The sequence below is a fragment of the Buteo buteo genome, chromosome 15 (genome assembly GCF_964188355.1).
Source record: "Buteo buteo chromosome 15, bButBut1.hap1.1, whole genome shotgun sequence".
NCBI lineage: Eukaryota > Metazoa > Chordata > Aves > Accipitriformes > Accipitridae > Buteo > Buteo buteo.
Window position 1 is genome coordinate 20,442,370 of NC_134185.1, and position 13,241 is coordinate 20,455,610.

Consider the following 13,241-nt stretch of genomic DNA (forward strand, 5'->3'; position numbering starts at 1 on the left):
AGGAAGAATTCTGCCAGCACTGCTATTAGCAGTAATACTGATACTGTGTGTATACTGAGGATATGACCCGTTCTTGATGCTGCCTGTACTTGCCTCCTGAGGTCTTGCTTAACCTCTACTGCTATAGCTCTTGAAGCACACCATTGGCCAGCTAGACTGTGTAATCAGCATTCTGTTGATTACTAATGACAGCTACCAAACAGATTAAACATTTACGTTTGCAGTCTTCTCTCATGTATAGTATAAGGAACATAGGCACCTGTCTCAGGCATATGAATTCCACTCCATAGGCTCAAAATTGAACATCACTGAGTGCCCAAGTCTTTTGCTGGATCTAGAGAAAAGATGCCAAGTAGAGAATAAAACACAGTTAAGTTGTAAAGTGAGTTAACTTGCTATTTAGAGTACCTTCCTATGTAAACATCCTAGCAAACTGCTGATATAGTTACCAGACACAGATGCAGCAAAAACCATTGTAAAATCTGTGTGAGATTATAAAGACAATAGTTCTATAGGCAAATGAGGCTCTGCTACTGAGATGAACTTGATTGTAGATAAATACATGAGATGTAATACATGAGAGTAACTACTGAAGTAAATGCCAACTTTGCTATTAGTATGACTATAAATAATGAATCTGAATTGAAACATTAAAAGTAATTGCTAGGGTGGAATGTCAAAACAGGTACAATAAAAAAGGAATTATCTCCTTTGGCATATTGTTTTCCACATTGCTATCTAATGCTTCAAGTTGCATCATCACTCAGCAGAATGGACCAGTCTAAATTGGAAAGGGAAAAGCTCAACAAACATATTTCCAATTCCAAATATCCTCAAAGATCCCCCATTTTAAACGTCATCATCAGACAACACACAGTGAGTCGTTGCCTAATGGCACCCAAATCAAAACACCAGTTAGTGAGTACATATGGAATGTGAAGATGCTTGTAAAGAACAAGATTATAATTAAAGATGCATTTATTCTAACAGAAATAAGAGAAATGGAACAGATGGTTTACATATTTGTGGGCAGTTATGTTTTTGTGTAATGGTAATGAAGATTTGTAAACAGAATCACCGTATAATTTAGGTTGGAAGGGACCTTTGGAGTCCTTTCCTGACCTCTAGGCCAACACCCCTTCTCAAAGCAGGAGTAGCTACAAAGTTAGATCATGTTGGTGAAGGCAAATAATGCCAAAAAAAGTTGCTGTTCCTGTAAAGTTACCTGAAATAAAATGTGAAATAGTATTTCCCTGTATATTTTGCTGTAACTGGGATAACTGATATTCGTTGCTTTGATCACATGGAACAAATTTAACGCTGCTTTCATAGAACTGGTATTTTATGGCACCTACATGTACACAAAGTCAGGATCATTCATATGTATAATAAAAAACCCTGGCAAGTGGACAAAAAATTCCTTTTACTCAGGCCTGGCTCCTCCTTGTGCAAAATCCTGATTCCATTAAATCAATGGCAAAACACACAAAGACATGTGAAACTTAACTTATTCCAGTGTTGCTTTATTAGAAACTGATCAGCAAGCACCATGGGTGTTTTCCCTTCATTTCCCTAACAGTTTTCAATAGAAAGCAAAACATATTTTGTTTTGATTTCTTAGCTATTGTCTTTTGAGTATGTAAACAAAAGCAGATTGTGAGAATCATTAATGTACACCTTTTAACATGCAACAGTGAGTAAGAGTCAAATGAAACTCATAATGCTGCTATTTATATCTAGCTAAATAGTACATTGTTGCATACTCCCAGTGAAGAATTAATTTGATTAATTACGTGAGAAGCTGATTCATTCATCTGAGACATGTCTGGAAATATTACAAGATACAAGCACTAATCTAATGCTTCTGCACCAGTATCTGATGGCACTTAATGTTTTCCAGATACAATTTTAATTTTTTTGTTTGTGGAAGCAAAAAACCCACTCTTACCTGGATACACTTCTTTCATGCCCTCTTCAGCTACTAATATTTGCCTTCCATAACAGGCGAATAGGTTTGGAAATATTCTAGACTGTTTTTAAACTCTTTCTTGTCTAAATAACTGAAGTGTGCTGACAGCTCTCCTAGTTTCCCCCCAGTGTAGTTAACTCTGTTTTACTTTGTTGATTTCCTATTTTAATTCTAACTTAAAATTCCTAAGTTATATTTCAGAATATTGAAATAATGTTTTATTGCTAAAACAAGTGACTGGACATTAGGAACTCCAAGTTCTAAATCTGCTACTTATTATTTACCTTGAACAAAATTTCTTGTGTTTGCTACTTTGTTGTAGCCCCATTAAGACATCTTGGTCTTACTGAGGAGGGAGGGAAATGCCATTTTTAAAAATTTCTCAAGGAAATACTTCTGATTTGTAATAAAATACAGGATTTCTCTATTCCAGACAAAATTGTTTTTGTGGTGTGACTGGATGATCTTCAGCAGTTTTACCCAGAGAAAGAATTTTTCTCAGCGATTCCAAATTCACTTTGATCATTTTGTAGTAATAAAGTCTTGATAACTTCAGTTCTGAAGCTCTGATATATCTTTGTTTCTCCATTAATGAAGTGCAATAAGGAGGTTTAAATTTATAAAGACTTTTTAGTGAATTTAAAATCAATATTGGATGTGAGTTCTGTTTTTTCTCTTTGTTGTATTTGTACAACGTTTGTTATATGAGCTAGTTGTTAAATCACTCTGATTTCTCAGGGAAAAAAGTAAGCATACAGTGCATATAAAATAGGAGGGTGGATGTTATCGTTGATGGGGAAAAAAGTAAAAATCTGAAAGTCTGTCTGGTTCCATAAGAAGTATCAGTGGCCTCACCAGTGCTGAGTGGGGGAGACAAAATTCCTTCCTTTGACTTACTGGCCACACCGTGTCTAACATAACCCAGTATATGCTTGGCCTTCACTGCTGCACAGGAGTTTGCATTTGCCTCTGTTGAACTCCATGATTTTTCCATTGGCTCATTCCTCTCGTTTGCCTGTGAATGGCAGCTCAGCCCTCCACCATATCAATTACTCCCTCCTCCCAAGTTTGTATCATCCAAAAACCCAACAACTGTGTGTGTTCCAGCTCATTGCCCAGGTCGATGATAAAAATGTTAAATGGCACTGACCCTAGTATTGACGCTGGAGGAACACCACTAGTAACCAGCTTCCAGTTAGACACACTGTGGTGGGTTGACTACAGCTGGATGGCAGGATCCCACCAAAGCTGCTCTATCACTCCCCTGCTCAGCTGGACAGGGGAGAGAAAATATAACAAAAGGCTCGTGGGTCAAGATAAGGACAGGGAGAGATCACTCACCAATTACCATCACGGGCAAAACAGGCTCAACTTGGGGAAATTAGTTTAATTTATTACCAATCAAATCAAAACAGGATAATGAGAAATAAAAACTAAATCTTAAAACACCTTCCCCCCCACCCCTCCCTTCTTCCCAGGCTTAACTTTACTCCCGAGTTCTCTACCTCTTTCCCCACAGCGGCACAGGAGGATGGGGAATGGGGGCTGGGGTCAGTTCACCACACGTTGTCTCTGCCGCTTCATCCTCTTCAGGGGCAGGACTCATCACACTCTTTCCCTGCTCCAGCGTGGGGTCCCTTCCACGGGAGACAGTCCTCCATGAACTGCTCCAACGTGGGTCCTTCCCACAGGCTGCCGTTCTTCACGAACTGCTCCAGCGTTCAGTCCTTCAGGCACAGACTGCTCCAGCGTGGGTCCCCCGCGGGGTCACAGGTCCTGCTGGGACCCTGCTCCAGCGCGGGCTTCCCACGGGGTCACAGCCTCCTTCGGGCATCCCCCTGCTCTGGTGTGGGGTCCTCCCCGGGCTGCAGGTGGAGATCTGCTCCCCCGTGGACCTCCCTGGGCTGCAGGGGGACAGCCTGCCTCACCATGGTCTTCATCACCACGGGCTGCAGGGGAATCTCTGCTCCAGCGCCTGGAGCACCTCCTGCCCTCCTTCTGCACTGACCTGGGGGGCTGCAGGGCTGGTGCTCTCACATCTTCTCACTCCTCTCTTTTGACTGCTGCTAGTGTTGCACGGGGTTTTTTTCCCCCTTCTCAAATCTGTTCTCCCAGAGGCACTACCACCATCACCCATGGGCTCGGTCTTGGCCAGCGGCAGGTCCGTCTCGGAGCCGGCTGGAACTGGCTCTGTCGGACATGGGGGAAGCTTCCAGCAGCTTCTTACAGAAGCCACCCCTGTAGTCACCCCTGCTACCAAAACCTTGCCACAGAAACCCAGTATGACCTTGAACCATTAACCACTACTCTCTGAGCCCAGCAGTCCACCCAGTTTTTCACCCACCTTGCAGTCTACTCGTCCAGGCCACATCTCCTCAGTTTACCTACCACTATACTATGAAAGACTGTGTTGAAAGTCTTGCTTTAGATAAGCTACATCTGTAACTCTCCTTCCATCCACAGAGCCAGCCATTTCATCATAGAAGGCAATCAGGTTGGTCAAGGATGATTTAACCTTGATAATTCTCTCCTGGCTGATTCCAGTCATCCTTCTGTCCTTCACGTGCCTGAAATGGGGAGGACTTGTTCCTTAGTTTTCCCAGGAGCTGACCAGCTTGTATGTCTTCCTTCTTGTTTGTTTTTTTTTTTTTTAAATATTGATGTAACATTTGCCTTTTACCAGCAACTGGGGAGTTTCCCAGTTGCCACAACCTTTCAAAGATGATAAAGAGGAGCCTCACAAAGACATCAGCCATCTCAGCTTCTGTGGATGCATCTCATCTGGTCCCATGCCCAGAATTACTTGAATTCTCCCTAACTTGATCCTCCTGTATGGTGGGTAGTGCCTCATTCCTGCCAGTTTGCTACTAGGCACAGAGACCTGGCCCTGCCAGTAAAAAACAAGGCAAAGAAGACATTAAGTACTTCAACTTTTTCTATGTAGTTTGTCACTAGGTCCTTTCTAGCTTGCCTGCACTATTTAGCAGTGAGCTTACATTTTCCCTCACCTTTCTTTCAAGGCTGCTTACCTGTAGAAACCCTTCTTGTTACCCTCTACATTCCTTGGTGGTTTCAACCCCAGCCATGTGTGGCTTTCCTAATTCGACTCTTGCATGCCTGGGTGATGCTGCTAGATTTCCTGGTAGCCTGTCACTGCTTCCACTTTCTGCGTACTTCCTTTCTGTGTCTAAGCTCAGCTAGAAATTCCCTCTTCAGCCAGCCTGGCCTCCTGCCATATCTGCCCATCTTCTTCTGCAATCATGATGGCCTATTCTTGTGCTTCAAGGAGATTTTATTTGAAGATCAGCTCTAATGGGATCTTTTTCTTTCTTGGCTCCCCAGGGATTCCTGCCTACCCGCTCCCTGACCAAGCTGAAGTCCACTCTCCTGAAGTCCAGGTCTTCACTCTGCTACGTACCTTCCTCACTTCTCTTAGCGTCTTAAATTCAACCTGATTCACTTCTTTTTAGGCTTTAATCTCCATCCTCTGATGAACCTGCTTAAAAGCCTTTCTCAGTAGGTTAGCAAGACTGTTGGGAAAGATGCTCTTGCCTCTCTTTCTCACGCTGGTGCCATCACTCCCCACCAGTCCTTGATCCCAGAAGACAATCCACGGGCATAGAAGCCAAAGACTCTGCCTGTAAAACCAGCCACAGTGGCTTCGATCTGCAAGGTATATCCTCTCCTACTGAGCCTGTTTCCTTGACCGGTAGGGTCAAAAAGGAACACCACCTTGGCCCCTTTGCTACAGCTTAGAGCACAGCAGTCATCTCTGACCTGCTCAAGGTCTCTTTTGGAAGCAACACTTGTGGCCAGATGGGTAAACAGAAATAGATAGTGATAGTCCAAAGACCCCATCAATCCTTCCGTGGTGTCCCACGTTGGGGCCCAGGATGAGCAATCAGCTTCCTGACAGCAGGTCTGACCTGCAGGTGGGTGCTCTGGCCCCTAGGGGAGGGAGTCACAGCCACTGTTACCCGTTACTTCATCCTTATGGTGCTGGTTCCGGCCAGTTTGGGATTTTCATTGGATACCCGTGGAGTCCCCCGTGAACTTCTCTAATTTTAGCTGTCCCCCCCAACTTTCTATCCCATGTAAATATTACTGTCTTGCTACATATCATAGCTCATCAATAAATATTTTAAATAAGAACCATCTTATTAGAGATGTTTAAGGAAGTCCATTGCTAGTTTCATCTCATATTGATTATTCTTACTCTTTCTGTTGGTCTGTGACAGCTCCTTTTTTCTCTCAACCTGTAGGTATATAGTTTCTTGATAACCTTTTGGGAAGGGCATGGTTATAGAGACTGAATAAATTTCAGCTTACTCATTCTCCTTCATCTACTTTTTGGTAGACCAGCTGGTAGATAACTCCCTAATTATTGTTTATTGACGGTAGAAATTCACTGACCTGCATTCTCACAGTCACTCTCTGTGCTTGTTTTAAATATTACATCCTTATTCTCTGTGATCGCAACTGATTATTATGGGAAAAGCAAACGCTGACGAACAGCTCTGCCACTTCATGCTTCTACTCCCTGGGACTGCCGATAACTGGTTTGCTTCATAAGGCTGTTTCAACACCTCCTCTTTCGGATAACTTTTCATGGGACAGTGCAAGGTTTAGGTTCATCTGAGAAGAGGACAGAGCCGATGGCTGCACGGAGCGGTGCCGGCTGATGGCATTCACAGGGTCTTCACACAGACAAAAGGGCTTTGTAAAATACAGGAGGAAGAAGTGACTGGTAAGCATAACTATGAAGAGACAGTTTCAATTTCCTAGTAATGCTCCTGTATTATCTGCAGATATATAGGAACAGTTATGCTTTTAATTACATCTGGTCAGCTTAATGTTTAATTGCAGATTCTTTAGCAGCTAACTAGGTTACAGAAGACTGGATAGCTCTTGGATTTGTCACAGGACACTCATATCCCATAGCAATTTAATCAGCTATGCTTACGTTTCAGTCTTTAGCATTTTGGTTTTAGACTAAATTGCTGAAGATAGAGACCCGCCTTCCTGCATGCTTGTACATTTCCCAGCTCATCTGTTGGTCACTATAAATAATAATAAAAAATAACTGATAACTATGTAATTAATTTCCAGGGCTACTGATTAACTAATATACTTGGAATCTCTAGAAAATAATTCATTTTAAATTTCATGGTAGTTTCTGCCTTCCTTCTAAAAAAACTAAAAGAGAAAGATTCTATCCTAACTTAAGCCATGCTGGCTGAAAGATTTCTATGAGAATATGATGAAAATACAATAGAATGGCATTGCTGATTTAGTTAAACTTAAATTAAAAATTATACTCTAAGGTGACAGGTTTCCAAATTCATTTCAACCTAGAGAAAATTCAAATTTAGATCAGGATGCAAAATAAGAACATGAGATACTGTTTAGCTTTTGGGCAACAATAAAAGTGTAGCAGTACTACGCACAGCACATTAACTTGTGGAAAACTGGAAAGCAAGAGAAACAAAGCCATAAAATGTTAATCTGGCAATCTATACATTTCAGCAAAGCTATACCTACTCAGGAAAATATAAGCACATCTTGATATTAAGCAGTAAATTAACAATTTGCCACTATTATATTCCTAATGCCTCATTATTATGTTAATTTTGGTATTTTTAATTGAATTGACCTATGGTCTTATTAGTATGCCTTTAAATTGTGACTACAGGAGAACAGAGTGCTAGAATTAACATTCTTTTTTTTTTTAATCAAACTCCAAAGGAGCCTAGAATCCCTGATGCACAGAGCAGCACAGTGCTGCCAATCAATGGCATCCTGCCTTCATGAGGAGCAGCATCTCCCACCTCCCACTCAGTATCCATCAGTCTACAGTACCACCAAGATGGGAAAGAAAAAGAAAATTTGCCACAATGTGGAATGTTCTTTCCCCTGAGTAGCATCCACAGCATTTGTTTCACTCTAGTTATAGAGTCTGTTTTCTCATAGCTATTTTATCTTCCCCTGTTACAGTTTCAGGAAGGAAAAAACTACTTATAGAAAAACCTCAGATATCAAACAAATGCCATAGTGAACCAAAGTTGACATTAAGGGAGCTGGTATGAAGAACATAGCATACATACAGTGTTTTACAGATCTTAGTGTTCAGCTTGAGACCAGCCACAGAATCGTTATGTAAAATGTACAGAGGAAATATTCATCTTTTACAGGGGGGCAGAAGAACACAATACTTGGATACTCAGAGCAAGACTGAAGTGGGTTGTAGGTGTTGTCTTGGCTTTTTACTGACACTGCACTTCAACGAAAGGTAGTTATCATTAAGACAAAAGTAACATCGGGTTGTCATTAACAGAATGACATGTAACAGAGAAGGAAACCCTCAAAATAAATGTTTTCTGTGGGACAGGTTTTTTTTTTCTGTGAACTGATTGGAGAAGGAATGAAAACTACTACCATGGCTGTATTAGCAAGAATAAAAGTGATGTCCTACACTGGGAAATCCTGAACATTTCATAACTGAAATCTATTTGGCTATCTGCCTGGACTCATGGGCTGCACCTAGTTGGCATTAAAATCACACAGAACACTCTCACTGTTAGCATCACGATGGGAGTATTATGTGGAGGCAGTAACTAATGCAGAAGTAGTTCACTTCTACATTAAAAAAAAAAGGATGGCTGTGGATAGCCCTGTAAAACTCCATGTTATAGTAAAAGATCACACGCTGCACTTTGGCCACCTTGTGGGACGCTTTTAATGGGCAAGCGCTGAAGTTATACAACCCCATGAACTACGTACATGACTCATTTTGTTTCCTTCCCTTGAGCTGTACAATTCTAATGCAAGAGCCTCTTTAAAGGCCTGAAGATGGGTTGCAGGACTCTGAGCAGCTGACAGGAGGTGTGTGGGTAGCAGGGGGGTCTATATGACACCTTCCAGCTATGTGAATATATATGCGACTCAAAGGCTCAGATAAATTGTTTGCATTTTACAGCAACAACAAGAATAAGGAACCGTGCTAATGTTGAATTGAATAATTGAATATGCTAATTTCCCATTACAAATTCTATCCAATCCTATCTGCTGTGGACTACTTAGTTTAAGGAATAAAAATCTTACTTAGAGTATCAATGGGTTCAGCAGAACCGTCTGTGAATAACCTGATTACAAATTAAGCCAAAGTTATCAGAAGAATGAAGGTGAAATCTTGACCCTGACGAGGGTCAAATGCTTTTTTGACTTGATCTGATCACTAGCACCTAAGAGATGGGCATTGCATGCTTTCGACAGAGGTACCAGCTCACAGATGGAGTTAACTGTCAAAGATCCCAAATTGGACCACGATGGGAATGAGACACCTCAAAGTGAGACCAAAAGCATCCAACACACAAAGCTAAAGTACTGCCTGAAGTAATCATGCAGTGTGTACAAGTAAGAAGAAATTCAGAGCAGGAGGTTATGCAAATTCATCCCCACTCCAAAATGTCCCCGAGAGCCTGAGGTGCCTCTATCTACTTCTGCTCCAGCGCCTGCGTGCTCACCTCTGTGCCTCCCCAGGCAATCCAGCCATACGGCTGCCAGACAGACCACGGTAAGTCATGGCAACTGGCACGCCAGTAACCCTGACCAAGTGAAGACTGCCCTTTGAGCCTGATTGACGTTTTGCCCCACCTACCAGGTGCGTAAGGCAATCCCACAAATTCTTCTTGGCTTCCAAATTTACTTCTTGGTTGAAGCTGAAATACCTGGCTCTTGCTTCCAGATTCCTTAGTCCTAGTCTCATTCAATCTCTGCTTGCTATTTTTCCAAAGTCTTTCCCTGCGTCATGGACTTGCTGACCTTTGTGGGGTTTGCCCTGCTATTTGTTTTAAGAGCCTCTTGGCTTCTCTGGCTTCCTACCTATTGCTGTGGCTGCAATTCTGGCTGGCATGTTCCTGAGCTAATTTCCTAGCCTTGGCTTTCCCTGGTCATAATAGTTAGTTGTGTTTTCCATTTTTGATTCCAGGCTGTCTTTAACCACCAGAAATGATCACCCAAATCCCGCCATGTCTGATAATTTACTGAGGATGTGTATTTATGCCTTTTTCTTTCAAAGCATGGAGTGGGACTTGCTCCTTCTCTTTTCAGGAGTAGCCAGGGAACCTCTAGTCTTGTTGGGCCAGAAAGAAAACATTAGCGGTGATATGACTCTGAGGTAGAATGTCCCCTTGCAGGTAGGGTATTCCTGAATTAAGGCTACCATTTCCATCACTATTTCTACATCGTACCTTGAAGTCTTGGGAAAAAATGAAAGCCAGTATGGCATTTTGTAGAGAGCCTGCTATTACTATGTGTGTTAAACAAGACCGAAATATGCTAACCACAGGGAGTCCTAGCAGAGATTTAGGCCAAGCAATACCTAGTTTTTAGCTCCTTGTCAGACTTAGGCAAGAAGCAGGCACCCAACACTCAGCCCTGTGAAGACTGCGGCAGTTCTGGGAATGTGGAGAGGTGAATCCCTAAGTACCTGGGGCACTTTCAAGAAAAACAGGGAGGCACCCCTGGAATTTAAGTGCCCGTAGGGTTAGGTGTCAAATGAATGTGGGATTTCAGAACCATACTTTGGATCTTACGTGTTTTATGTGGGACGCAGGCAGGATTTTGGTCCCTGTGTACTTTATTGCTCTTTTATCACCAGCTCCAAAGTGTGGGAATCCAAACCACTCTTCATATATTCTGACAGTGAAACACCTGAATCTCAAATGTTCGCTTGCATGTACTGTTTCTGGAGGAAATTTCAAACCCCTGTTGTATCGGAAAAGAAGATAAAACATTTGGTGACAAAGTTGATGATAGTCCATTCCTATTTTTCTAGAATTTGCTTATGGTCTTTAGACTGTTTTTTCACATATATTGTGCCATATATTGGAAGTTTTATATTAGAACAGTGCTTCTGTTTTGAAACAATAAAAAGGGAGGATCAATGATTTGAATAGTGTTATCTCAACCGGTGTGTTATTTAGTTTCTGTAACAGCTTCACAGATTTTGAGTCTAAATTTGTCTGATTGTCATTGTAATTCCAAAATTAGCATGTTTCTGTGGTTTTTTTGTAAATCTCACATACAGTGTGCAGTGAAGCTAGGTGGACATTGAATATAATAAAGTCTAATCTAGATACCCAATCATCTTCTTTTTCACCATGTTGGAATGAAACCAAACAGGAGAAGGATAATTTGTTGCATAATATCTTTCTGTGATATGAATTACTATGAACTGTTGCAAAATTGTGTTGGTTCAGATAAAAGCTAGACTGACTTGTTCTGTTGCATGTGTCAGGAGTGCTGACATAAACATGACCATATTTAAAGTTTCCTAAACGACTGGCTAATTCTAATGAGTTTCCATCTTAACTAATGGTCTTAAAAATGCCTTTCCTGAAAGGAGAGGTCCAAGTCTTCTAAATAAGCCTAAGAACAAGTACTGCTACAAGTACTGACCCTCCACAAATCTGTTTGGATCAAGATCACGTGGTGTTCTGATACTGCCATATTTAACACCCAGACTTTAATTCTGGCCGAAGTCTGAACGAGTATTATCAACCAAATCTCCTTCACCTACTTTTGTGTATCAGGATATTGTAGTATATGTTAGCACTGAAGAACAAATGCTGGATACCTCAAAGCCGATGTTCCATGCTTATTTTATATATGTGTCACTGCAGCGAGATACTAACTCTGCAAGTTTTCGAGGTACCCTATGATGCTAAAGATGATCCAGACCCTGCCAAGATAATCTAAAAGGATTTGAAAAGATGCATGCCTTGCACTTCTCCTTTTTTCCGTTCTGTGATTTAAACTGTATGTTTTCAGGCCATACATGTCTTTTTTCGGTGTGGAATGAAGTACCACAGGTCTGCTGAACATACCCTCAGCTGTCTGGCCTGCCGAGAACTGCGGGTACCTAGTGGGTACGGTGGCAGAAAGAGGGGACACTGGGACTGCAGTGGCCCAGGTTCCTTTCTCCCCAGTGCTGTTTAGCTGAACTGGCTCACCAACACCAAATTATTCACTTTTACTCTGGCACAACAGAATCCTGATTGTAACTGAGACCTAAATGGAAATGCAGTACACATACTTGGTAATATATTTATCTGGCTTCTTCAATGGTAAATGTCATAAAATGCAGAGGTTATGCCAGTTGTGCATCTCTAGTCAAGGAAATAGAAAAGAATAATTTTAGGCTAAAATAAGAGGTATAGCTATTTGGATCTTTACAGTGTATAGCCAGTGTCCAAAAATCCTATCCAGATACAGGAAACAGGATCTCCTGCTTTGTTCCTAGCCATCCATCAAGGACAGCATGCTACCTGTCATCAGGGCTCCCGTCTGTCCTTGCAGCTACTTGAAACCCAACTGGACATGGTCCTGCGCAACCTGCTCTTGCTGACCCTGCTCGAGCAGGGGGACTGCACCAGACGACCTTCAGAGGTCCCTTCCCACCTCAAGTATTCCGTGATTCTATAATTTCCATGCTTATATAAATGGCTTTACTGAAACTGACATCTTTTTCTTGATCCCTTGCACATTTCCTGAGGGTACAACCGTCTACCTTTCCAGTTCTGCCCAATTTTTGTCATGACACATACTTAATTTTGGGAAAAATCACTTTCTTCATTGGTTAACCTGTTTAGTTAATCACTAGCCAAGTAAATTACACACCACTCAGGAAAAGAACTGAATTTGCCCCCCCCAAACAGGTGTACCTATTGCTTTGGGTAAAACAGTAGCATAGGTAGGGCTGGAGCTGCTCAGCCAAACCCCTTCTGCATTTTGTCTTCCCCCGCCTTGCTCACGTCCTTGTCCTCGGGCCGCAAAGCCCCCAGCATTAATTTATGTCCATCTCAGTTTACGTAGTGGTTGTCAGTTGTGGGCTGATTCTGACCACTTCCTGACAGCGAATTTAAAGTTTTTCCAGCATACAGACTTCCAACATTTTTATTGTCTCATGTTAGCATTTTTAGCAGAGAACGCTAACCTCCATGTCCCATCAGTGGCAAGCAAAATGAGAACAAACAAAAGACCCTAAAAGCTCCTTATGCCTGATGAACGCACGCTTGTTACCTGCAGTTTAGGACTGACGGTACCTGTCAGCGCAGAACGGTCACTCTCCTAAGGAAAGCCGGAGGAGACCCTCGGGGTCATTTACGAGAAGGGTCCCAAAAGCACCGGGGGACTCGTGGGACCACCACGTCCTGGCGGGGGCTGGTCACGGCCCGACCTGCCACGACCCTCCCCGTTGCGAGCCGGCAGA